General features: G+C 45.4%; 1 long non-coding RNA gene across 1 annotated transcript; it reads left to right on the top strand.

Moving 5' to 3' along the window:
• The first annotated feature begins 7,303 nt into the window (after nt 1–7,303).
• Nucleotides 7,304–21,507, top strand: LOC139036763 (uncharacterized). Its single transcript, XR_011489618.1, has 3 exons — nt 7,304–13,118; nt 19,213–19,301; nt 21,345–21,507. It is a non-coding gene; the product is annotated as an uncharacterized lncRNA (long non-coding RNA).
• The last annotated feature ends 2,834 nt before the right edge of the window (nt 21,508–24,341 follow it).

Raw genomic sequence — 24,341 nt, 5'->3', positions numbered from 1 at the left:
TGGTGCTGCTTTTGAAGTAAAAATAAAGTGAAACCCCTTACGGCATTTCAAGTGGAAAAATAAATAAGGCTAGCCGGCCACGCAGGGGTCTCTGGGCGATGGCTGGAAGCGCGGTTCTGTGCTGTCGATGTGCACGTGCTCCTGTGGCCGTGACCTTTAAGACAAAGCCAGGTGCCTTGTCAGGGCCATGGGGTGGGTGTCTCCATTGGCTGGGTCCCCATGGGCTGGGTGTCCACCGCTCCATCTTGTCTCCTAGAAAACATAACAGGAGCACTGCCTGTCCAAGGCACAGGACTATTGTGAGAGTTTATTGTTGTGAAAGAACTTGGGTCATTTTACCCAGATTGCTAATTTATTGCTATGAAGTACTGTGTAGTTTTCTCCTGCCCTTTTCAATCTCCTCATTGTCCGTTTATCTCTTTTTCATTCCTACTGTTGCCTATCAGCGCTTTCTCTTTTCTTGGTCAAAGCTTGCCAAAGATTTGTTCATTTTAAAGGTATTTTCAGAGAACCAAACTTATTGATTATATCTGCTGGGTGTTTTCCTTTCTGATGCTTCTGTTTTTTCTCTCTGCATTCTTTTTTTTTTTCTTCTGGGTTTCTGGATGTACTTTGTGGTTCAGCAAAGTCTTGTCAAGCTGAGGAGTCCTACACATGGAAGGGATGGTTTGTTCAGCAAACATTGAGCCCCTGTCCTGGGCTTGCTGGGGATTTCAGGGCCAAGACCCGGGCCTGACTCTCCAGGAGCTCATGACTCTAGCCTAGTGGGAAGACTTAAGAAAATAGACAACTGCAAATTCCAAAAACAAAACAAACAAGCAAAAAAGGCTTTTGTGGCCATGCTCTCCCATGGAGACACCTGGATGATAAATGAAGCCAAGATTATTGCTTATTTTGCTCTCCTCTAGAAAGCAGCTTTCTGTTGTAGGTCAGGCTCACTAAAGAGTCACAAACAGGCCTCCCTCCGAAAGATTTGTGGCCCTTTCCATCAGGGAGCCTGCAGGCCGCCCCTCCCCAGGGTGACTGCCAGATCAGCGTTCTGTCTGTCCAGCCTTGCTCTCCATCTTACTGTGGCAGCACCCAGCCCCTCCTCCTGAAATGCCTTTCAGGAAAATGAGAAGGAGATGCCTCTCCTGCAAAAGAGCAAGGTACAAGGTCTTCGAAAACCACACCCAGCAATTCTGGTGGTCTCTGTGGCTCCTAGTGTGAAATGGCTGGTACCTGGTAACCACAAGATCCCATGAGGCCTTTGTCTGGGCTTTTGTAGGAGCTGGTCCATGCCCTCGTCTGGTCCCTTTTCCTTATAAGTAAAATGTGGTTTTTGGAGCAAACACAGTCTTCCTACCCCTAACATAACAGGGAATCCTTTCTCCTAGGATCTTCGTGTCCTCCTGGATGCACTTGAGGAAGGTGACTGAGCTCTGAGGAGGTGGTATTGCCATTGCAGGGCAGCCTGCATGTGCTTTATGATTTAACCATTGTACCACGCTAGCCCAGGAGGCCTCTGTCAGGAGGCCTTCCTAGACTTCTTCCCTCTCCCTAGAGATCCACTTGCCCAGGTGACTTCACTCAGCCCTCTGTTGAGTGCTAATGTTCATGCAGACTTCCTCAATGACTGGGTTTCCCCCACCTCCCAGGGGCTTGCGTTGTTATTTAAACCAAGGTACTTAAGCCATATGGAATCCTATACAGGACTAGGCCTTGTGGCCACACAGTGGACAAGGTGGATCGTCTCTGTCATCAGGGAGTCATCTGAGCTAAAGAGAATGACATTGGGCGGATAATCCCACAGATAAGATATAACAAGTGCCCCAAGAGGAGAGGACCTGGTGTAGGCTGGGGAGAATAGAGGTTCAGGCTGAGATCTGAAGACAAATGTGAATGTTGCAGCCATGAAATAATAAAGGAGATGTTATTTCTCACTGTCTAATCAAAGCAACTCTGGCTTATAACTAAAGAGACTGGGCTGAAAATAACAGGAAGGACCATCAGGATCTGGCTGCCCTGGAGGGCAATGTTAGGAGACACTGAGAGGGTCTAAGGTTGACATGTTGGTGGCAGGCCCACAAATTCAGTCCTGAGTGAGAAGCCTTCAGTTCCCAGCTGATGGAACCATCACAGATAAGGGTCTGCTGGGGATACGGGGTGACCCAATCACAGCAGCATTTAACTTACGATGGGATTTTTTTCAGTGGGGAACATGATAGCATTTTAGCAGTGAAAGCAGCAGAACTGGCAGGAAGGCCCCTGCTCTTTCTAGATCATCACAAATGTGGAGAAGTGGGTCCAAGGAGCCATGGTGAACAAGGAAGACAAGGCAGGGTGAAAAGCAGGCTGGGGAGGGAAGACAGAGAAAGATGAGAGAATCCCATTGAGTAGCCACAGGAAACCATCGGGGAGGGGTCATTCTTGTGTTCGGTCAGCTGGCCAAGCCAGGACCCAGGCTCCTGGCATCTAGTGCGAAGCTCAGCCTCATTCCCAATCCCCTCCCCCATCCCACCCCCAATGAGAGAAAGGGTGAGTGCTCTGGAGAGAAGGAAGAACTAAGCAGTGCTACCCTTGGCAAGCAAGGGAAGGTGATCCTGACTAAAGCCAGAAGAGGGGCAGAGTTTGGTCTGCCAGGTTCAGGGAGAGAAGTCCATATCCTGAGGAAAACTTGGGGTATAGAGTGTTCTTAAGGTAAAAGGGAGTAGCTGGCTGAGCAACAGCTGAAGGTTTCAGACAGAAGCCCTGGGCCTCCCTCTCGGCTGTCAGGTCTTGGTGGGGTAAACTTGGGGAACGACTTAGGGCTGACAAATGTGAGAGACGAGGTTTTGGGGAGCCTGGACCTTCTGCCCCCGCCTCTGTGCCCATATGTCCCTGAGCCTGTTTCCTCACCAGTAAAACGGATCAGAGCACCCGCTGGAGCTTGGCTCAAGGCTGAGTCTTCACACCTGTTCTCTCCTCTCTCCTGTGCCCCCACTGCCCTCCACCGACCCTAGCTTCTTAGGGATGCGATCTGATCATCCAGCTCTCCTACCGGGAGTATTTGCCAGGCCCTGTGCCAAACCCAGAACCCGAGAAGACTGTGCGCTGCTTGAGGAACTCAGCAGGAGGAAGGGCACCAGGTAGTCCTGTAGGCGCATGATTACAGTGCCAGGTCATCAGGGCTGATGGAGTTAAGGAGAGACCTCACCTGGGAGGCCATGTGTCAGCACCTCCACAGGAATCCCCGGAATGATTTTTTACAAGCCCCGAAATGACAGTATCCTAAAAGGGAGAGGAACACCTAGACAGTGCTCTTTCCTGAGAGGCCAGAGTCCTGCTTGGCCACGAGCTTGCCCAGGACCGTCCAGGGATTTTTGCCTCTTGGAGAGAAATCCCTGCCTGTACGGCCTTCTCCTCATGAGGGGCCCGGATGTTCGAGAGTGCAGTGTCAGATACGGGTGAACATGAACCTTCTCCACAGGCTGGCCATTTGAGCAGTTCTGGCCTCTCACCTCTCTTCCTGGCAACTTGTGGAATGTCTACACAAGGAGGCCTCACCACTTTTTCCAAACCTGAACTCTGTCCCTCCCTGCCGCACACTGCTAGTGGCAGGAAGCTGAGGCCATGGGCCCCATTTCAACGCTCTTCCAGTGTGACCTTGCTCTCCTCTGCCTCCTCTCCTCCAGGCCCATTTCCCCATCTGTTCACCAAAGATGGACTGACCGAGGAAGCCTTCCACATTTCCAAAGCCGCCTTCTATGATATATCAGTGAACTTTATCCTTATTATTTCAGTCTGAGAGATCTTGATTGAGAGAAAGTGTTAAAAAAAGCATTTAATCAAAGAATTTTTTGCATTAAAGAATAAACTTTACATCTCTTGGGAGCAGAAGTAAGTGTCAAGTGTCTTAAAGTCAAAGCAGACTTGGAAGGGTCTCTGAGGGAGGAAGACAGACACAGCCCTTTAGTGGTTCCCTGTTGGTTGTGGTCCTGACGCCTAAGCTTGGCCATCAAAGCTCTGCACAAAAAAAAAGCTCTGCACAACCCTTGAGGGTGGGTGCTTGAACTTTGTCCCCTAACCAGGCACAATACTTGCCTGACCAAGCCTGGCATAGACTGCTCGTTGGCTTGCCAGCGGGTGGATGGCTCAATCAGTCGCTCTCTAGACTCCCTAAGGAATGAAGTGCGCCGGTCTTTCTTAGAAGTGAAGGAATTCAGTTTACCTCCCAAGTCTACTCTTGGCAACTCTGAAGTGACAATATTTTCCAGCCTCCAGACTAATATTTTACACACAGATATCACAGACACTAACATGTCACAAAAGATAGGTGAGAAGAACCTCCTGAAAGGCTTGATAGCCTGGTATCCTTCCTTCAGCAACAGGTGGCTGTGAGTCACCTCCCCTCACTGGACCTCAGTTTCCCTATTTGTCAAATGAGGCATTTGGGCTAGATAACCCTTGAGTTCCTTTCTAGCTCTGGCATCACCCTCAGATGCCCTGGTTTCTAGAGCAGTCATTGGACAGGGGTCATGGTGACTCCAGGATCTGGGTCAAGTCCACATCTTGGAGCATGGTGGAATCGTGGCGATGGCTGCAGCCCCCAGAAGATGAGCCAGGCAGGAACTGGCTGAGAGGTTTTTCTGCTGATGGTGAAATGTCCTGGCAGTCTGTGCAGGTAGGTTGATGCAGGTGAGGGGAGGGCTTGGACTCTCCCGCCCTTGTGGTCCCTGAGTAATGTTTCTTTGCAGAGTCAGAAGCTATCCAAGACTGTTCGTTGGGTGCCAACTAGATTCAGCCACTCGTATTGGCAAAGTGGGTGAACCATCTTTCCACACACTCCTGGCCAGGCTTCCAGAAAGGTTTTTTGCTGCTACCCCTTAAATGCTTTCCTGCATTTCATTGCCACTGTGTCTGAAGTCATACCTTCCCATAGCCTTTTGGTTCCCTGTCTAGGTGGCATGTTCTCTGAGGATGTTATGGTCCTGGTGCCATCATCAGCCAGGAATAACTTAGCTTAGTGTCAGAGCCACGAGGGGAAGACTTGTCCAAAGTTGGAGCTCTGACTACTGAAAGAAGCGTAATAATCCATTTTCAGCCTCCCTGAGAGCACATACGCAAATTCAAAAACATTTGATCAGAAAGGAGACATAAATCCATTAAAAACCAGAGAGAAAAGGAATTGTATATTTAATGTATCTGAAAGCGGAAGCCCCTCTAAGCTAAAAAACGACAAAGTACAAGAAGGCAAAGACCAACCAACTTGACCACATCAAAGTTAAGTATTTCCAAAGTCAAACAGTGTCACAAACAGAACCAAAAAGCAGAGCGGGTGAACTGTTTGCAGATCTATAATGTGTAAAAAGATGACACACAAATCCTTAACAGTAAAAATAACCCTAACTCTTACCCAACAGATAGGTATGTCATTCACCTCAACAGTATACAGAAGAGAAAATAGACTTGACTAGAAAATTTTTGAGAAAATAATTCAATTTCCATAATAACAGGAGATCAACAATAAAAACAATAAAGAAGCACTAGTTTTCACCAACAAATTTGGGGGGGAAAGTTTAAGAATACACAATGCTGATGAGATACAGTCAAACAGGCAGTAAGTACAGAGAACTGTGAATTGGTATAAACTTTTTGGAAAGTAATATGATAGTCAAAGAGAAGGAGAGAGATGAAAGTTTCAAGCAAGGTTTCCAATGACCTATATATTAATACAACATTTGAGTGTCTACTTTGAAACCTGCCTGCGAGGCAGGAGGACCTGGGTTTGATCCCTGAGTTGGAAAGACCCCCTGGAGAAGGAAACAGCGACCCACTCCAGTATTGCTGTTGGAAAATCCCATGGACAGAGGAGCCTGGTGGCTGCAGTCCACGGGGTGGCAAAGAACTGAACAAAACTTGAGTGACTGGGTGTTAGAATGTGAAGATAAATATGATACACTGTCTGCTCTTGGGCATATGGTCAAAGAGATAGGAAAACACACAGATTCTAAATTGATACATGGTAAGAAGGCCAGAGATATGCTTGGGACATGGGCAAAGCATGGAGTAGCCAAGATGGGTGGGGCAAGTATGAAGCTTCATGGGAGTATCCAGGGAGGTCTGTGCTTCCTGTCTCTGGTTGCTTGGAGACACTTAGAGGTGCGAGAACCAGTGAAGAGATGATTGTTTTGGTCTTGGTAGAGAAGGCAAGGCCTGAATTAGGCTGGGGGCCAAAAAGATAAACAGAAGGTAAAATTAGGAGAAGCTGCTGACCGACTGGTTGCTGGGTCATAGACTCTAGGATGCCTTCTCTGTTTGTGTCTTGGGTGTATGGAGTACTCGAGAGAAAGAGCAGGCTTAGTGGTGAGAAGAGGATCATTAAGCCCAATTTTGCACAAGTTGAATGAAAGATGGGCATCCAGGTAGAAATGGCCTGTGAAGATCTAGGAGAGAGCTTGGACCCCAGTAGGGATTTGAATGAAAGATTCCGGTTGTGACTGATGGCAACTGTAGCCACGGGCTTTGCTGAGCTGCCCTTGGAGAAGGTGGCAGCTGAGAAGAGAAAGGGAGGGTCTAGGGCTGAGAATCCTTCCCCTGTTTAAGCATGGACAGAGAGAAAGAAAGGCCCACAAAGGCAAAAGAGACAGCAAAAAGAGATGGAAAAAGCACCTGGAGCCTGTGTTGGCATGGAAACCCAGGGATGTGGAGCGTTTCCAAGAGAGAATAATCAGTCAACAGAAGAGAAAAGCCAGTTAGATAGGGATGGAGGGCCCACCACATGGAGCAGTTAGGAGCCCCTCGAGCCCCACAGGAGCAATTCCTGTGAGAGGGGCCTGAAGTCCCCCCAAGGTGGGCAGAGGAAAGTGAAAGGGGGGCATACAGCAGGCAGCATGGCACCTGTCCTGAGGAACTTGGAATATGAGGGAGAAGCTGCCAGGGTTATGACTTAGGTCAGAGAGAATTTCTGGTCTGGGCTGAGAGGAAGGCAGGGTCGACGTGATGGAAGAGAGGCTGAAAGGGCTGTCACCTAAAGTCTTCTTGTCTGTGTAAATCAGAGGCAAGATCAAAGGGCATGGATGGCAAAGAGGAAAAATGGCCACGAGTGACCTTGACTAGAGCTGTTTCCAAGAAAGTCTGTCTGCCAGTCTGGAGCTCACAAAGGAGGTGTGGGCCTCTCCCCAGGGGGTAGATGGAGAACTCAGAGAAGTGCAGAGTTCATGGAGCAGAGCCAGACACTGAGCTGTGACCGACATTTCAGGGATGGATGCAGGGATGCTCCTGAGGAGGCCAAGCCGGGGGCGGGGGAGGGAGGTTGAGGGGGGGGCGGTGTGTGACGAAAGAAAGGGCTGAAAAATTGGGGCCCCTAGAAGTCCAGGGAGGAGAGAGCTTCCCGAGGTCAGCGTGACCATTAATGTGCCAAAGACACAGAAGTCAGAGGAGGTGAGAGTGTCTCTGGTCTTTGGAGACCCCGGCCATAGCAGCTTTGGGGTAGGGGGCAAAACCCAACTGGGTGGGGGTGATCTAGAGACTGGCTGAGAAAGCAGGAGGGGAAGAGAAAGGGAGACCCGAGGAGAGAGAAGTTTTTAGAAGGCACTGTCTCTTACACAGTGACATTTAGAGGGAGGAGGGCTATGCGAGGACACAAGAGCAGGGACAGGTAATGAAAGGGGCCTGCGGAGCAGTGGGATTAAGTGTATAGGTGAAGGGATTAGTTGTGTTGGTGGAAAGGGGCAAAATTAAATCATGTACATTTTACCAAGTAACCTGATCTCTGTGTTTTTCTGAAGGTTGTTTTTCTGCCCTCTGAGTACTGACTACAGCTCTAATTAGCAGTAGTTTCATCCTGCCTCGTGTCTGGGGCTGTGTCTTATTCATTTTTGTACCTTTCGGTACCTAGCAACAGGCAGCAAGCTAGGTAAAGACAGAATAATTATTTCCTGCTTGAAATCAAATGTCTGAAATGGAGGTTCAGAATTTTTTTTTTTAAACCACAAAGATTCTGTGACCATTCCCAAGGAATCAACAAACAGGGAAATGAAAGTCAAAGTTGAAGCTGTCTGTATGTGAGGCTGTCTGGGTTTCAGGAGGTGCACTCTGCGTTCTGGTGTGGGTACTGCTCTTCATAGTTTTTAATGGTGAGGTTGTGATTGTTGTCTCATCTGGTCATTGCAAATCCACCCTCCTGTCCCTAGTGAGGCAGACAGAGACCGCTAGCCCCATTTCACAGATGAGGAAACTGAGACCCAGAGCGGCAGGATAGAAAGAAAGAATCATGAGCAATGAAGTCGGTGGGGATAGGTCTTGAATGCTGCGTTCAGGGTCTTCACACCACTGCCTAGTGTAATCTAACATGTGTGCTCAGGCGCTAAGTCATATCTGACTCTGTGACCCCGTGGACTGTAGCCCACCAGGCTCCTCTGTCCAGGGATTTCCCAGACAAGAATACTGGTGTAGGTTACCATGCCCTTCTCCAAGGGAGCTTCCTGACCCAGGGATTGAACCCATGTCTCCTGCAATAGCAGGTGGATTCTTTACCACTGTGCCACCTGGGAAGCCCAGTATCTCCTAGACATTTAGTAATTCTAACTATTTCTTCCAAAGTCAAGAAGGAGCCTTGGTCTAACTGGTTGAGCTTGGGCCTCATGCCATCCCCTGATAAGAGCTGGGTGGTAAGAGGCAGGGCCTGAAGGAGGGGCCTCTGTGGGGTCTGTGTGAGAGAGCATCCCATGTCACACCACAGTCGTGTAAAGTGGAGAACAGGAGATCTCCTTGAATGTAACAAGGGCTGTTAAGGGGCAATAAGGAATGCTGGAAAGCCTGACACCTCCACTCTCACCCCCAGACATCTACAAAAGAAGTAACCAGACAGAGGCAGGCAGACCTGTTTAGGAGGCCATTGTCCAGATAAGAGTGGAAGTCTGTACTCAACCAGTGGAGATGGAATAGATCCAGAATTTAGAGGAGATTAAAAACCAGAAATGGTGATTAGCTTTTATGAGGAGAGATAGAGTGAAGACATAGACTCCTGTGTGTCTTGGGTAGACAGTGGGGAAGCCTCTGGGAAGATGGGGAGTGAGTTTGAGGGGCAAGACAGTGGTCTCTGATACAGCCAAGGGGCCAGGATCATAGCCAGGTGGAGCCCAGCAGGCACTTGAGTCAAGGGTCAGGGGCTCAGAAAAAGATTCTGCTGGGAGTACTGGCCTAGGGCCATGGCCACTCAAGTAACAGGAACCCTGAGAATGAGTAAGATCACCAGAGAAAAAGAACGGGACAGGGCCCAGGGCAAAATCCTAAGTTACAGTGACATTTGAAGTACCAGTCAAGGTGTGGGTAGGTGACAAAGGAGAAAGAGAAGGAAAGGCTTGAGACATGCGACAAACAACCAGGAGAGTGGGTTGCCATGGAAACCAAGGTAGTGAAGGGTTTCAAGGAGAAAGTAATCAACACTGTCAAAGGCAGCAGAGAATTCCAATAAGATAAAGACAGATTCCTGCCCTGCCCCCCCCCCCCCACTTTGGATCTGATGATTAATAAGCTTTGGATGACCTCAGTAAGAGTATTTTGGGGGAGTGATGGGGCAAAACTTGAATAATGTTGAGATGTGAGGGGGAGGTGAATTCATCACTGAGAGTCCTTTGAGGAGTCCGGAAGGAAGATTTGGAGATGTGAAGGACAAGAGTGGGGAGGTTGAGCATAGGGAAGACAGAGGCAAGTTCATAGGCTGATACCCACTCCCAACTGCGATAAGTGTTGTTTAGTGACAAAGCTGATTCATTCCACATATTCTGGTTTACCACCTGTTTGTGCCTGGCAGTGTGCCCAGCATTGTGAATTCTGTGGTGAATGAATTGAAATAGGCAGATTTCTGTTCTCGTGGCACTTATATGATAGTAGGGGAGAAAGATGTGAATCATGTAATCACACACACGAATGTGTAACTTCCAACATTGACAGCACACACTGAAAGAAAGGTAGCAAGTGCTGGAGGATGTACAACAAGGGCCCCTGCCCCAGGCCAACTCCAGAGGCTTCCCTGCGGCGGTGACACTTGAACCAAGTTGTTAAAGGGACAGAATTCATGGAACAGAGCAAATTCGAGAAGAGCCTTCTGGCCAGAGGGAACCGCCCGCCTTTGCAAAGGGAGGTACTCTGAGACCAGAGAGGCAGGCAGGGCCGGGCGGGTAGAGCTCTGGAGGCCAGGACTGAGCTCCTGTGTACATCCTGAGAGTGAGGGAAGCGTGCTTGAGACCTGCCTGAATATCTCCTGCGATCTGAGACTGGCTGGTCCCTGGAGAAGTCATTAGAGGAAGCACAGGTGGACTTAGGGAGACCAGTTAGGAAATTTCTGTTGCCATGGTGGACAGGATTTGGACAACACATTCCAGTCAGTCTTGGTGCTGGATGGGATGAAGAGGGGTAAGGAGAGGAGGAGGTGTTCCAGATGACCCCTGAGTTTAGGGCTTGCCTTACTGGAGGTGTGGCAGTGCTTTTCTCAGAACTGGGGAGCCCTACAAAGAAACGAGGTTGTGAGGCAGACCCCCAAGTCTGGTGCTAGACGGCTGAGACATGCAAGCCGGGAGCTGGGGAGGAGGTTGTTGAGTGCATGGACCTGGAACCCAGAGAGAAATCACAGAGACCGTTTCAGTACTCCTGTGGGATCCTGAGTGAAACTGAACTGAAGTGGTATCAGGTTTCTGGAGCATGCTGAGAGGATGAGGGAGGCTGAGGAAGAAGAGGCCAAGCACCAACATTTGGGGCCTGTAAAAAGAAAAAAAGAAAGAAAGATCCTTCTGGGGCACAGAAAAGAAAGGACAAGAGAGGTCTTTCAACAGAAAGATGGAGTGGTCAGCAGTGGCTATGTGCAGAAAGGTCAGAGGTCAAGGGCAAATCCAGGAGCTCTTCTGAGGTGCAACTGCCCAATAGCCATGGCATCCCTGGAATTGGGCAGTGTAGTGTCCCTGCCGATTGGTACCCCCCAGGGCCCATGGGAGACCTCAAGTAACTGTAGCAGAGGCAGCTTGTGTAGGGGATGATTAAGGAAAGAAGTGAGGGAGCAAAGTCTAAGGCCTTTAAATTAAATTTTAGTCTTCAAGGAAAGAGCAGTGCTCGCATACAGATATTCTGAGGGAAGGGAGCCTGAGTAATGGAGTGATTAAGGATGGAGACAATTAGTGAGATGAGTTCCCACGGGTTGGGTTCAAGTGTGTGGTGGTGTATAAATTAGTTTGGGGCAATAATGTATATTTGACTAGATGGGGCAAAATTTAATTATTTACCTTTTAGAGAGTAACTTGATCTCCATGTTCTTTTGGGAGCTTTTATCTGACCTGTGTACCAAATACAGCTCTAATTAGCACAATTTTTATCCTGTCTCAGGGCTGGAATCATGTCTTATTATTTTTTGTGTTTCTCAGCACCTAGCAATAGGCAGTAAGGTCTTTGGGTGCCGAATCAATATTATCTGCCTTGGAATGAAAAATCTGAAGTCAACATTCAAACTTTTTGACCAAAAAGAACCTGTGCTAATTCTCCAGAAGTACAATGTGGGAAAGAATTGGTATAAAGTCCTGGTGGCAGGAGTTTGGGGTAGTGGGGGGTGGAGAGAAAGTACAAGAGTGAGCTCTCTTCATCTTTATACGTTCTGTCCCATTTATGCATTTCACATCATCTCATATGAACTTCACCTTCCCCTGTAGGAAGGAGAGCATCATCTCCCATCATAGAGGAGGGAACAGAAACCAGAGAAGGGGAACTTCCTCTAATGGTCCAGTGGTCAAGAATCTACCTCCCAATGCAGGGGATGTGGGCTCAATACCTGGTAGGGGAACTAAGATCCCACATGCCTCGGGGCAACTAAGCTTACACACCGCAATGAAGACCTAGCATAGTGCCCCCCCCACCAAAAAAAAAAAAACAGAGAAGGAAGTGCCTTGCTGACATCAAGCACAAATAACAGGAGCTGGATTCAACCTCAGTCCATCGAGGATCACAGTCCTTTCCAGGATCAGGTTGAGCTGAGAGAAAGGAAGAGGAGTCTGTGAGGTTCAGGTGGAGATGCTCCACTTGGACACGTGCGGAACATTGGAGACACACTCCGACAGGAGACCGGATATTAAAGCATCATATTAAACTTCAGTGATAACATCTGCAATGCTAGCACCAGAGCAGGTAGCTCATCTGTCTTAAGAAGCCTCCCTACCTTGTGAATGATATACACATTCTATATTTACACTAAAGACTTCTGTATTTTTTTTCAATGTTTGTCTTTAACCCATCTGAAGTGTATTTTCACGTTTAGTGTGACACAGAGATCTAATGTGATCTTTTTCCACATGGGTGATCAGTTGGCTAAGCACCATTTATTGTCCCAGCACTGTCTTTTCTCCAGTTCCCTATGTCTACACTCTGTTCAGGTCTGTTGATCTGTTTGTCTACTTCTGGGCCAACAGCAGATTTTAATAAGCAAAAGCTTTATCTTCCTTCCCGATCAGGTAAGTGCCCCTCCCTTCTTGGCCCTTTATTCTTTTTTTAAAAGTATGTTGGTTGTATTGCACATTTACTTTTTCACACACACACTTGGGAATCAGCTTGTCGAAGTTCCATGAAAATCCTGTGGGAATTTTGAGAGGGATTTCACTGAAGGGAGAAATGACATCTTTAGGATATCAGTTCTTCCCATCTGTGAACATGGTATCTGTCTCCATTTAATCAGTCTTATTTGTTTGGTTTGATTTTTAATGCCTTTTAATAAAGGTTGGTCGATTTTGTCATAAAGGTTTTTCACATTTCTTATTAGGTTTATTCCTGAGTACCTTATCAGTTGTGTTCCTTTTGTGAGTGTAAAAGGCTTTTCTTTTTTCCTTTTTGCTTTCCAAATTTTAATCAGTTTACTAATCACGATGCTTCATTCACTGACACACTCTCGGAGTAAATGTGCTTTGTCCCTGGGTACACAAATGAGAACACAGCACACATATAAAGTAGAACTAATTGACTGGAAATGAATTAGAAGTTTTGAATTAAAATTTAATTATACAAGTAATACATGAATACATTTTTCTTTCAGTAAAATTAGAGTATTACAGATAAAGAAGTCTCTACTGAACACCACCCCCCACCCCCCCAGCCTCTACCAAGACCCCTCTCCCCCTGCTGAGGTAACTGTTCTTGGGTTTTTGCTACTTATCCAAAATGTTCTCCAAAGCCCACTGAAGCATATCTTCTGTGCTCTTGTTGTGTGTTTGTTTACACAGACATGGTGTGTACAAGCTGGCGGTGTTCCTCAGCTTAGCATGCCCTGTGAGGCTCCTGGTATAGCTGACACACTCCTGGTATGGCTGACACACTCCTGGTATAGCTGACACACTCCTGGTTTAGCTCACACACTGTGTCCAAGCTGATGGTGTTCCTCAGCTTAGCACGCCCTGTGAGGCTCCTGGTATGGCTGACACACTCCTGGTATAGCTGACACACTCCTGGTTTAGCTCACACACTGTGTCCAAGCTGATGGTGTTCCTCAGCTTAGCACGCCCTGTGAGGCTCCTGGTATGGCTGACACACTCCTGGTATAGCTGACACACTCCTGGTTTAGCTCACACACTGTGTCCAAGCTGATGGTGTTCCTCAGCTTAGCATGCCCTGTGAGGCTCCTGGTATAGCTGACACACTCCTGGTATGGCTGACACACTCCTGGTATAGCTGACACACTCCTGGTATAGCTCAAACACTGTGTCCAAGCTGATGGTGTTCCTCAGCTTAGCACACCCTGTGAGGCTCCTGGTATGGCTGACACACTCCTGGTATAGCTCACACACTCCTGGTTTAGCTCATACACTGTGTCCAAGCTATGGTGTTCCTCAGCTTAGCACGCCCTATGAGGCTCCTGGTATGGCTGACACACTCCTGGTATGGCTCACACACTCCTGGTTTAGCTCACACACTGTGTCCAAGCTGATGGTGTTCTTCAGCTTAGCACATCCTGTTAGGCTCCTGGTATGGCTGACACACTCCTGGTATAGCTCACAGACTCCGTACAAGCTGGCGGTGTTCCTCAGCTTAGCACACCCTGTGAGGCTCCTGGTATGGCTGACACACTCCTGGTATAGCTGACACACTCCTGGTTTAGCTCACACACTGTGTCCAAGCTGATGGTGTTCCTCAGCTTAGCATGCCCTGTGAGGCTCCTGGTATGGCTGACACACTCCTGGTATGGCTGACACACTCCTGGTATTGCTCACACACTGTGTCCAAGCTGATGGTGTTCCTCAGCTTAGCACACCCTGTGAGGCTCCTGGTATGGCTGACACACTCCTGGTATGGCTGACACACTCCTGGTATTGCTCACACACTGTGTCCAAGCTGATGGTGTTCCTCAGCTTAGCACTCCCTGTGAGGCTCCTGGTATGGCTGACACACTCCTGGTATAGCTCACACACTCCGTACAAGCTGGCGGTGTTCCTCAGCTTAGCACACCCTGTGAGGCTCCTGGTATGGCTGACACACTCCTGGTATAGCTGACACACTCCTGGTTTAGCTCACACACTGTGTCCAAGCTGATGGTGTTCCTCAGCTTAGCACGCCCTGTGAGGCTCCTGGTATAGCTGACACACTCCTGGTATGGCTGACACACTCCTGGTATAGCTGACACACTCCTGGTATTGCTCACACACTGTGTACAAGCTGATGGTGTTCCTCAGCTTAGCACACCCTGTGAGGCTCCTGGTATGGCTGACACACTCCTGGTATAGCTGACACACTCCTGGTTTAGCTCACACACTGTGTCCAAGCTGATGGTGTTCCTCAGCTTAGCACACCCTGTGAGGCTCCTGGTGTAGCTGACATACTGTGCCACAGTGTTCTTGCCACTGGCAACTGGCGGCCCTAGCCAATTACACTGTGTTTGATTTCCTATTTCCTGTTGATTGACTATTAAAGCGTTTCCAGTGTCATTCCATTAAGACACACCTGTAAGAGCCTCTTAGGATTGCTCATTTTGCACATGTACAAGTATTTCTCTGGGATAGATACTTGGAAATGGAACTGATGGGTTGTAGGGAATGCGTATCTTAAATTCTAATAGAGATTTCTAAAAATGTTCCCCATTTGCTCCTTTCTCCTGCTCATAGTTTGTGTGTCCATTTTCCCAGACTATGTCCAGGTTTTCCGTTTTTAACCAGTGAAAAATAGTATCTTGTTTTAGGTGGTATTTTTCTGAATTACCTACAAGGCTGAAGTCTTCATGCGTTTACTGTCCATTTTTTGTCTTTTTGCTATTGATTTTTAAGAATTCTTTATGTATTTGAATATTAATACTTTGTCATGTATATTACAGATGTTTTCTACATTGTGATGTGTGTCATTTAATTGTATAGTACCTTTTTGTCTTAGAGAAATTTAAATTTTGATACAATCAAATTTGTCAATCTTAATGGTATGCCATTTTTGCAGCCTTATTTAAGAAAGCCTTTCCTATGTCAAGGTCATAAATATTTCCTGTATTTCCTTCTCAAAAATTTATAGTTTCTACATACATACATATTTAAGCTCTTATACTATGTCCAAAAAATAAATTCCTTATGAACGAATCTTAGGGTCTAACTTTAATCCCTTCCCATTCCTCCCAAAAGGATAGGTAATCGTCCCAACACCATTTATGGAGTAATGTATCATTTCTCCACTGATTTAAAATTGCTGCCTCTACCTGATACTAAATTCCAATGCGGGTCTATGTGAGAGCTCGTTCTTGTCCACTGATCTATTTGTCTACTCCTGAGCTTGATAAAATGCTTTGCTAAGTGGCGGGACAAGTCCCACCCTCTTTGTTGTTTTTGTAAAATTACCTTGGTCATCCTTGCATATTTGGCCTACCACATGAATTTTTAAATAGCCCGTCAAGTTTCAGGAACAATTTTGCTAGTATTTTAATTGGGATCACATTGAGTTTTGGATATCTTTGAAGAAAATTGACACCTTTTTCATATTTGAATCTTTTCCCCAGTGCTCATTGCTCTGTCTCTCAGTTCTGCTCATCTTTAATGTCTTTCAGGGAAGTTTTATTTATTTATTTCAACTGGAGGCTTTCTCTAGTTAAAATTTTGCATATTTCTTGATAAATTTCTTCCTAGGTTTATTACAGGTTTTGTTGGCAACTTTGAATAGGATCTCCTCTCTCCTTGTTTGGCCCTTGTTTTTCCATATTTCATTTCAACCTGTTTACTAATCAGTGGGCTTGACTTGAAGCACACACACAAAGTGAGCATTCTTCCTCCTTGGGCACAAACATGCAAGCACAACCAAACTTGCAGAGCTGGCATAATTGGCTGAAAATAAATTAAATCTTTTCAGATTAGACTTTAATTAAAGAAGTAAGCCATGAATACATTTTCCGTTTAAAAGTAGAACAATATGAATGTAATTAACGTCTCCTTTGGTCACCTGAGATCCTGGTCCCTTCCCCCTTCCACAGAGGTGACCACTGTTCAGAGTTTTATGTTTTGCCTTCCACAGTAAATATGTAGATAGTGTTGATGGAGGTATTTTGAATAAATTATACCGAGTTTTAGCTCTTATACTGTATCCTGCATTTTTCACTTAATCTTATATTTGGGGGGAGTTCCCCGTGTTAGTGATACAGCAGCTCTTGTTCCTGCTTTTTGACAGCTGTCTACTTAGTATAGTACTCTTTCTCACAACTGTACTATGTTTCCCCTTCTCTGATATCCATAGACTGGGGGGTTCCTCCTCTCTGCCCACTATAATGAAGAATATTGCCAGGAACACCTTGGCACCTGCCAGCTCCTGAATTGTTTCTATAGGGTAGGATCTGAGAGTAGAACTCTAACCTCTATGGTGTCCACTGTTTCAGTTTTCATAGACACAGCCCAGGTCAACTTCGAGAGTTGCTGTGCCAGTTTAAGATCCTTCCACAAGTAAATGTCAGTCTCCTTTTTTTAGACTATTGACAGCTTTTAGAGCTTATGGATCTGATGGGTGATAAAAAGTGGTTTCTTCTTGGTTTCCTTTGTTTTCCTGGTCACACCATGGTCTCCTCCAGATCTCCTGGCCGTTCTTATTTCCTCCCATTGGGGTCATCTGTGCATCTCCTTTGTCCATCTTTCTTCTGTGTTGTTCTTTTCTTCCTGACTTACAGGATTTCTTAACTTTTTATATTAATTCCTTGTCTACTCTATGCATTGCACATAATTCTCTACCATTGTGACGCTTGTCATTTTAACTGTATTGTATCTTCCATCATAGGACTTTTCTTTTCTATGTCAAATTTAGAATCTCATCTTGCCTTAAGAAGGCCCTCCCTATACTAAGATCACAACCATTTTCCTGTGTTTTTCCTAAAGTTTTTGTAATTTTCCTTCTTGCGTATATATTTTATTTTCGCATTTAAGTCTTTACTGAATATGAAGCTAATTTTAAGTGTGATATCAGTGCTTAATTTTTTAAAATGTCAAAGTTGATAACCAATTTTTTCAGTACCATTTATTGGATAACCTGTCATTTCTTCAGTAATTTAAAATTGCTGCTTCTACCTGACACTAAATTCCAATGTGGCTTTATGTCAGAGCTCTTTCTGGTCCGCTGATCTATTTACCTACTCCTGAGCTTGATAAAATGCTTTGCTAAGTGGCGGGACAAATCCCACCCTCTTTGTTGTTTTTATAAAATTGCCTTGGTCATCCTTGCATATTTGGCCCACCACATGAATTTTTAAATAGACTGTCAAGTTTCAGGAACAGTTTTGCTAGTTTTTTAATTGGGATCACATTGAATTTTGGATAAGTTTGAAGAAAATTGACACCTTTATCATATTTGAGCCTTCCCCCCAATGCTCACTGCTATATCCCTCAATTCCAGTCATCGTCTATGTCTTTCAGGCAAGTTTTATGGTTTTCTCTAGTTAAAGTCCTACATATCTCTTGATAAATTTATTCCTGGGTTTATTACAGATTTTGTTGTCAACTGTGAATAGGATTTCCTGTTCTCTTATTTGTTTTGCCATTGTTTTTCCATATTTCATTTCAACCTGTTTACTAATCAGTGGGCTTGACTTGCAGACACACACGCAAAATGAATGTTCTTCCTCCTGGGCACAAACCTGTGAGCACAGCCAAACACAGAGCTGGTGTAATTGGCTGAAAACAAATTAAAATCTTTTCTGATTATACTTTAATTAAAGAAGTGAAGCATGAATACATTTTCTGTTTAAAAGTAGAACAATATGAATGTAACTAAAATTTCCTTAGGCTACCCTCCGAAGTCCTAGTTCCCCTGCCTTCCTCACAGTTTTATGTATCTCCTTCCATATAAATGTAGAGTATTGATGGAGGTATTTTGAATGAGTCATCCCACTTTATAGAGATTTTACTGTAAGCTTCATTTTCCCTCCACCATATATTTCTAAGATATACTCATATTGATACAAATAGCCCTTGCTGGTTCCTTTTAGTAGCTGTGTTATATTCATTCCCATGAATGGGCCACATATTTCCTTTCCTAAGATCTGTGTACATTTAGTTTTATCTTTTCTTTCCTCCTTCATAAGCAGTGCCACTGAAAACAGCCTCACACTTGCCTCTTCTGTAATGTTTCTCTAAGGTAGTAGTTGAGAAGTGGAATTTTGCTTCTCAAGATTCCCACGTTTTTAGCTTTAGATATTACCAAAGTGTCCTCCATAATCTCTGTACCATTTACACTTCTAGCCAGAGGGTATGAGAGGATTCCAATCCCCACACCATTAGTAGTTGTTTTAAATATTTGCCAATTTGATGGGTGAAATTGAATCATTTTTTAAAGTTTATACATACTTGATTGCTAGTGAGATTTTCAGATGTATATTAGACATTTGTATTTTCTATTTTCTGAATGATCTATTGTTTCTCATTTAAAAAATTAGGTTGTTTGTCTTTATCTTACTGATTGTATGAGTTTCCTAATATAATCTCTTAATCTTGTGTGTGTATGTGTGTGGGCAGTTATTTACTTCCAGCTTGTCTGTTGCCTTCAGATTTTTTTAGGAGTTTTGTTAGAAGTTATCAATTTTGACATAATCAAATTTATTATTTTTTCCCTTTATTCCTTTTATTTATAGGTCGTGTTTAGGCCTTTCATATTCCTAAGGTTTAAATATATTCTGCGTTCCTTTCTAGTAATTTTGTTTTTATGTGTGTCTTTAGTATAGCTGGAATGTATGTTTATGATTGAAATGAGATACGATCTAACCTTTCTCCAAATGTACAGCTGATTATTACAACATGACGGACTGACTAGTTCATTCTCTCCACTGAACTGAGATGAAACTCCCTCACACACTGAATCGCCATGTCTAGGTAGGTCTGAGGCCCTTCTTCTGTGTCTTTCTGTCTACATCAGACTCTTTCATCCACTGTAGCTTTAGACCACCTTTTGGTACCTGTTAAGTGAAATGCTTCATTTCATTGTGCTTCCTTTTCAATTATCTCTGCTAACTATTACTGCACATTAACTCCTCTTCATGAATTTTAAAACCTGCTTGTCAAGTTCTGTGAATTTAAAGATGGATTTGGGGGAAATTGACATTAATACAATACTAAGACTTTCAATCCATGAACACAGGAGAGCTCTACAATTATTCTGATCATCTTCTCTGCCCTTCAGTCCCATTTTGTGGTTTTCTCTGTAAAGAACCTACCCATTTCCTAATGTGTTTATTCCTGCACTTTTCATTATTGTTGTCAATGAGTTCTCTCCACTCCGCCCGCTTTGTTTTTTTTCTTGCTTGCTACATTTTTAAAAATCTACTAATCACTGTATTTCATTCATAGACACACACAAAGTAAACGTTCTTCCTCCCTGGACACAAACATGCAAGCACTGCCAAACACACAGAGCTGACATAATTGGCTGAAAATGAATGGGAATTTTTCCAAATTAAAGTTTAATGACACAAGCGCAACATGAATACATTCTCCTTTTTAAGAAATAGAACATTGCAGATGAAGCTCAAGTCCCCTTTGGCCACCCACTGCCATCCCATTTCCTTCTTCTTCCCCAGAGGCTGCCACTGTGATGGGCCCAATGTTCACTTCTCTAGACTTTCTAAAAACTTGTAAATACATAATAGGTACCCATGGGGAGTTGTATGGTATTGTTGACTCAAATAATGAGAATTTTATCTTTTCCTTTTAACTTTTCATTGAGAGTCAGTTTTTGTATTGACCTGGATTTTATTGATATTATGGTTACCAAATGGAATGTCAGTATTATCCATCACAATGTGAAAGTAAAGACATGGAAGCTGGGAGACAGCAGTGAAGGGAAGCGGGCTGGTCAGAGGACTGACAGGGACGCAGGGGGAGGCACAAGAGCATCTGTGGACACACAGTGGAGTCAGGAGTGAAGGGGAAGTAGATGTCTTAAAATTAGACCATAATTCAGAAAGATACGTGCACCCCAGTGTTCATTGCACCACTGTTTACAATAGCCAGGACATGGACATCAACAGATGTCCATCAACAGAAGAATGGATAAACAATGGATATTACTTAGCCACAAAAAGCAATGAAATTGGATCATTTGTAGAGACATGGATGGACCTAGAGTCCATCATAGAGTGAAGTAAGTCAGAGAAAAACAAATATCATATTTGATCTTGTTCAGTCTCTAAGTCGTGTCTGACTCTGCAACCCCACAGACTGCAGCCCGCCAGACTTCCCTGTCCTTCACTCCCTTGGAATTTGCCCAAACTCACGTCTGTTGAGTCAGTATATTAACACATAAATGTAGAATCTAGAAAATGGTACTGATAAACCTGTTTACAGGGCAGAAAGAGAAACAGATGTAGAGAACGGACATGTGGACACAGGTGGGGAAGGGGAGGGTAGAGTGGATTGGGAGAATAGGATTGCCATACGTAATGTACAGTGACTACCAGCTATACAATAGATAGCCAGTGGAAACCGCCGGATAGCACGGGGAGCTTAGCTCAGGGCACTGTGGAGACCAAGATGCATGGGATGGGATTTGTACATATAACTAATTCACTTCATTGTACAGCAGAAACTGCACAACATTGTAAAGCAATTATCCTCCAAAAAAATAAAAATAAAAAGACAACCAGCAGAGGTATTTGACAGCTCTGGTGGGAGAATCAAGGAGGGAGGGGAGCAGCTTCCAAGTGACCCAAAGCCTCATCTGCCACATGGGACATCAGTGGGTCTTATCTACTAGAAATCGGGTGTCGTAAATGCTGGTCTGAGAACTCTCATGACCCACTTTTGACTAGGATTTTGTTTGGGGACATTGTCAGGCAGCTTCAAGGAAGCACTTTCTTCCCTGATTAAAGAGATGCATCTGGAAGGCTTTATTGGCCCTGCCCCTTCCTTTCCGCTTAGGTGCTGTTGGGTGAAAACATGATGCTTGGAGCTCTGGCAGCCATCTTGTGACCAGGAGGGGAAGGCCAGGAGATGCAACTCTGTGCTGACTCCAGCTTGAACACCTGGCACCACTGACTTCTGGACTTGCTTTGAAATAAATAAAATGTTCTTACTGTTTAAATCACTCTTGGGTGTTTTGTTAGCTGCTGGTGAAAGCAGCCTTCCTAATACAAGGGATCTAAGAGCTTAGAGCTGGGAGGTGACCCCAAGGAGCAGATCACATACTCTGAGGTGAGAGTTTGGGGATGGGGAGAAGGCTGCTCTTCTATCTTCTTGTTAATATGTGGACAGTGTTTGCCTCTGGGTACTTTGGGTACTTAGCAATTTTCTAAGATGTCCACAAATTACTTTTGCAATTAGAGAAATGCAAAGACCCAAATTCTTAGGAGATGACACTTGAGAGAGAGAAATTTTAATATGGGAAAAGGAAGGGCCCAGAGCTTAAAAGAAACTTCCTGGGTAAAATCCTAGATAAAGAGTTGGATTCAAAAGAGCTGGAAGATTGGGGGGAGTGCAGTGGAGCAGGCAGAACGGGGGTGGCTCTCATCTCTTACCGGGTCCCTGTAAGGCCAGCAGCCCCGTGGGATACACCAAGGACAGAAATGAGTCCAGCATGGGTGGGGCACATAGGTTTGGGGCATGAATGCATCTGGAGGGAGAGCACTGACTCATGTGTCAGGCTGAGGAGTTTGGGCTTTTATCCGAAGACTGCCACAGCTGTCCAGGTGAGAAGAGATGCAGGGCTGAGCTGAGCCACAGGGCAGGTGGGGAAGAGGTGGATTCAAGATACAGAGGCAGAGGGGCTTCTCTGGTGGTCCAGTGGTTAAGAATCCACCTTGCAATATAAGAGACACCGGTTCTGTTCCTGGCCCAGGAAGATCCTGCATGCTGCTGGGCAGCTCAGCCCACAAGCCACAGCTATTGAAGCCTGTGCACCTAGAGCCCATGCTCTGCAACAAGAGAAGCTACCGCAATGAGAAGCCCACTCACCGCAACTAGAGAGTAGTCCCCACTCTGAGCAACTAGAGAAAGTCCTCGCGGCAACGAAGACCCAGTGCAGCCAAAAATAAATATATATTTTTTTAAAGTGAGATGGTTTAAAGAGCAACATTAGAGGTAGAAATAGGAGGCCTGAGTCTGACAAAACACAAGATGAGAGAGAATGAAAAGTTGATGGCCCTGGTTTGCTGGCCCAGAAACTGCCACAAACAGAGCCTTGCCAAAACAGCTTCTTTATTTCTCTGTGATCAAGGTCACTCTTACCTGCACCCCTACCCCTTTCTGTTCAGAAGCACAAAATCTTTTCACTTTAAGGTAAATGCAGTTACATCTGGATGTTTCCTAAATCTCTCTTAAGTAGATTCTTGGTCCACTTCCAGCTTCTCTGCTTTCCACTGCTTCCCTTCTCCTGAGGATGCATCATGTTCTGGACTCTCCTGTCTTGACCTGGTCCCAGGGCATGCATCTGATCCTAGATCACGGGCTGTATCAACTGCCATCCTCTGAACCAGCATGTCGCCCCTGAATCCTTGTCCTGACCACAAAGCATTTCTAAATCCACCAGCTATACTCACCAGCTATACTATGCCCTCATCACCCCTACCTTGCCACAGGGACTCACGGGACCATGGAGGACACCCCAGGCCCATCTGTCAAACACCTCCTCCCATCAGGGATCTCAAGCTCTCCAGCCTTTGCTGGGAGGTGTTGGTCTCCTGGAAAACACCATGAGAAACCAGGCGATATTCCCTTCTACTCTGGGATACTCCCAAATTTCTTTCAGGAGATGTAGTGTCTACTGTTAGTCCAACTGTCTCCATGTGATTCCCCTCCTCCCTCTAGATAGTCAGGATTTTATTCCTTCCAGGCAGAAGGACCACTTCTGCATTATCCCTGTTTCATGTTCATGGCATCAGTTTCCAGTTCTGAGTCCCCTGAGTTCTTTTCTGTTTACAAACCACTGACCACAACCAAACACCCTATCTCTGTTGTTAGTTTAAAGAGACTACGTGAAACCATCGACTTTCTTTCTCATTGCCTTCATGCTGTAACAACCCAAATCTTCCCCCCAAGCTGTGACTGAATGCAGAGAGGGTGACCATGGAAGCTAGTTTCCAACGTGGCTGCCAACAATCCCTGCCTCCTTGTATGCACATACTACTCACATCAAGATGTAGGGTCTAATTTCTCTCCCTGTGAATCTGGGCTGCCCTTAGTGTTTACTTGGCCAACAGGACATTAGGCCAGTGGCAGAAAAGACATTCTGGAACTTGTGAAACTAGGTCATTAGGAGCCTTGTAGCTTCCTCACAGGCTTCTTGAAACACTTGGTCTCAGGACATTCCCTCTTGCAACCCAGCTGCCATGTTGTGAAAAGTCCAACCCATCTGGTGAATCCACATGCGAGCATTCTGATCCACAGCCTTAGTTGCCAGCTGTGTGAATCTTGCTCAGTAAGCCCTGTTGAGCCTTTGATGACTTGAGCTCCAGCTGCCTTCTGCCTGCAACTGCATGAGTGACTTTAAGCAAGAACCACCCAGCTGAGCCCTGTCAATCCCTAGAACCATGAGAAATAATAAATTTTGCCTTTAAGTCGCTAAAGTTTGGGCCTGTTTGTTACGCACCCGAAGAGTGACAGGTAAGGAAGTGTGGGGGGGAACACATTGAGTAGCATATAGAATAGTGTCCAGCAACACATCGTGTAAGTGGACCATCATGATACGGCATGGTAAGTGCAATCATGGAACACAGATATGTACAGAACTTTCCAGAGCAAGTGACCACTGGCCTGATTTCTTAAAGATGAGGATGAATGAGCAAGCTACAAGGGATCGGAAGGACATTCCAAGCAAAGGAAGCAGCAAAGCAAAGCCCCAGGAGTGAGGAGTAACTAGAGTGAGCTTGAGGGCATTTGGTTCCTGGAATACAAGAGAAGAAAGTGAGATGTGAGGAGTGG

The sequence above is a fragment of the Odocoileus virginianus genome, chromosome 9, assembly GCF_023699985.2.
Source record: "Odocoileus virginianus isolate 20LAN1187 ecotype Illinois chromosome 9, Ovbor_1.2, whole genome shotgun sequence".
Taxonomy (NCBI): domain Eukaryota; kingdom Metazoa; phylum Chordata; class Mammalia; order Artiodactyla; family Cervidae; genus Odocoileus; species Odocoileus virginianus.
Note: the sequence above shows the minus strand (reverse complement) of the source record. Positions and strands in the feature narration are given on the sequence as shown.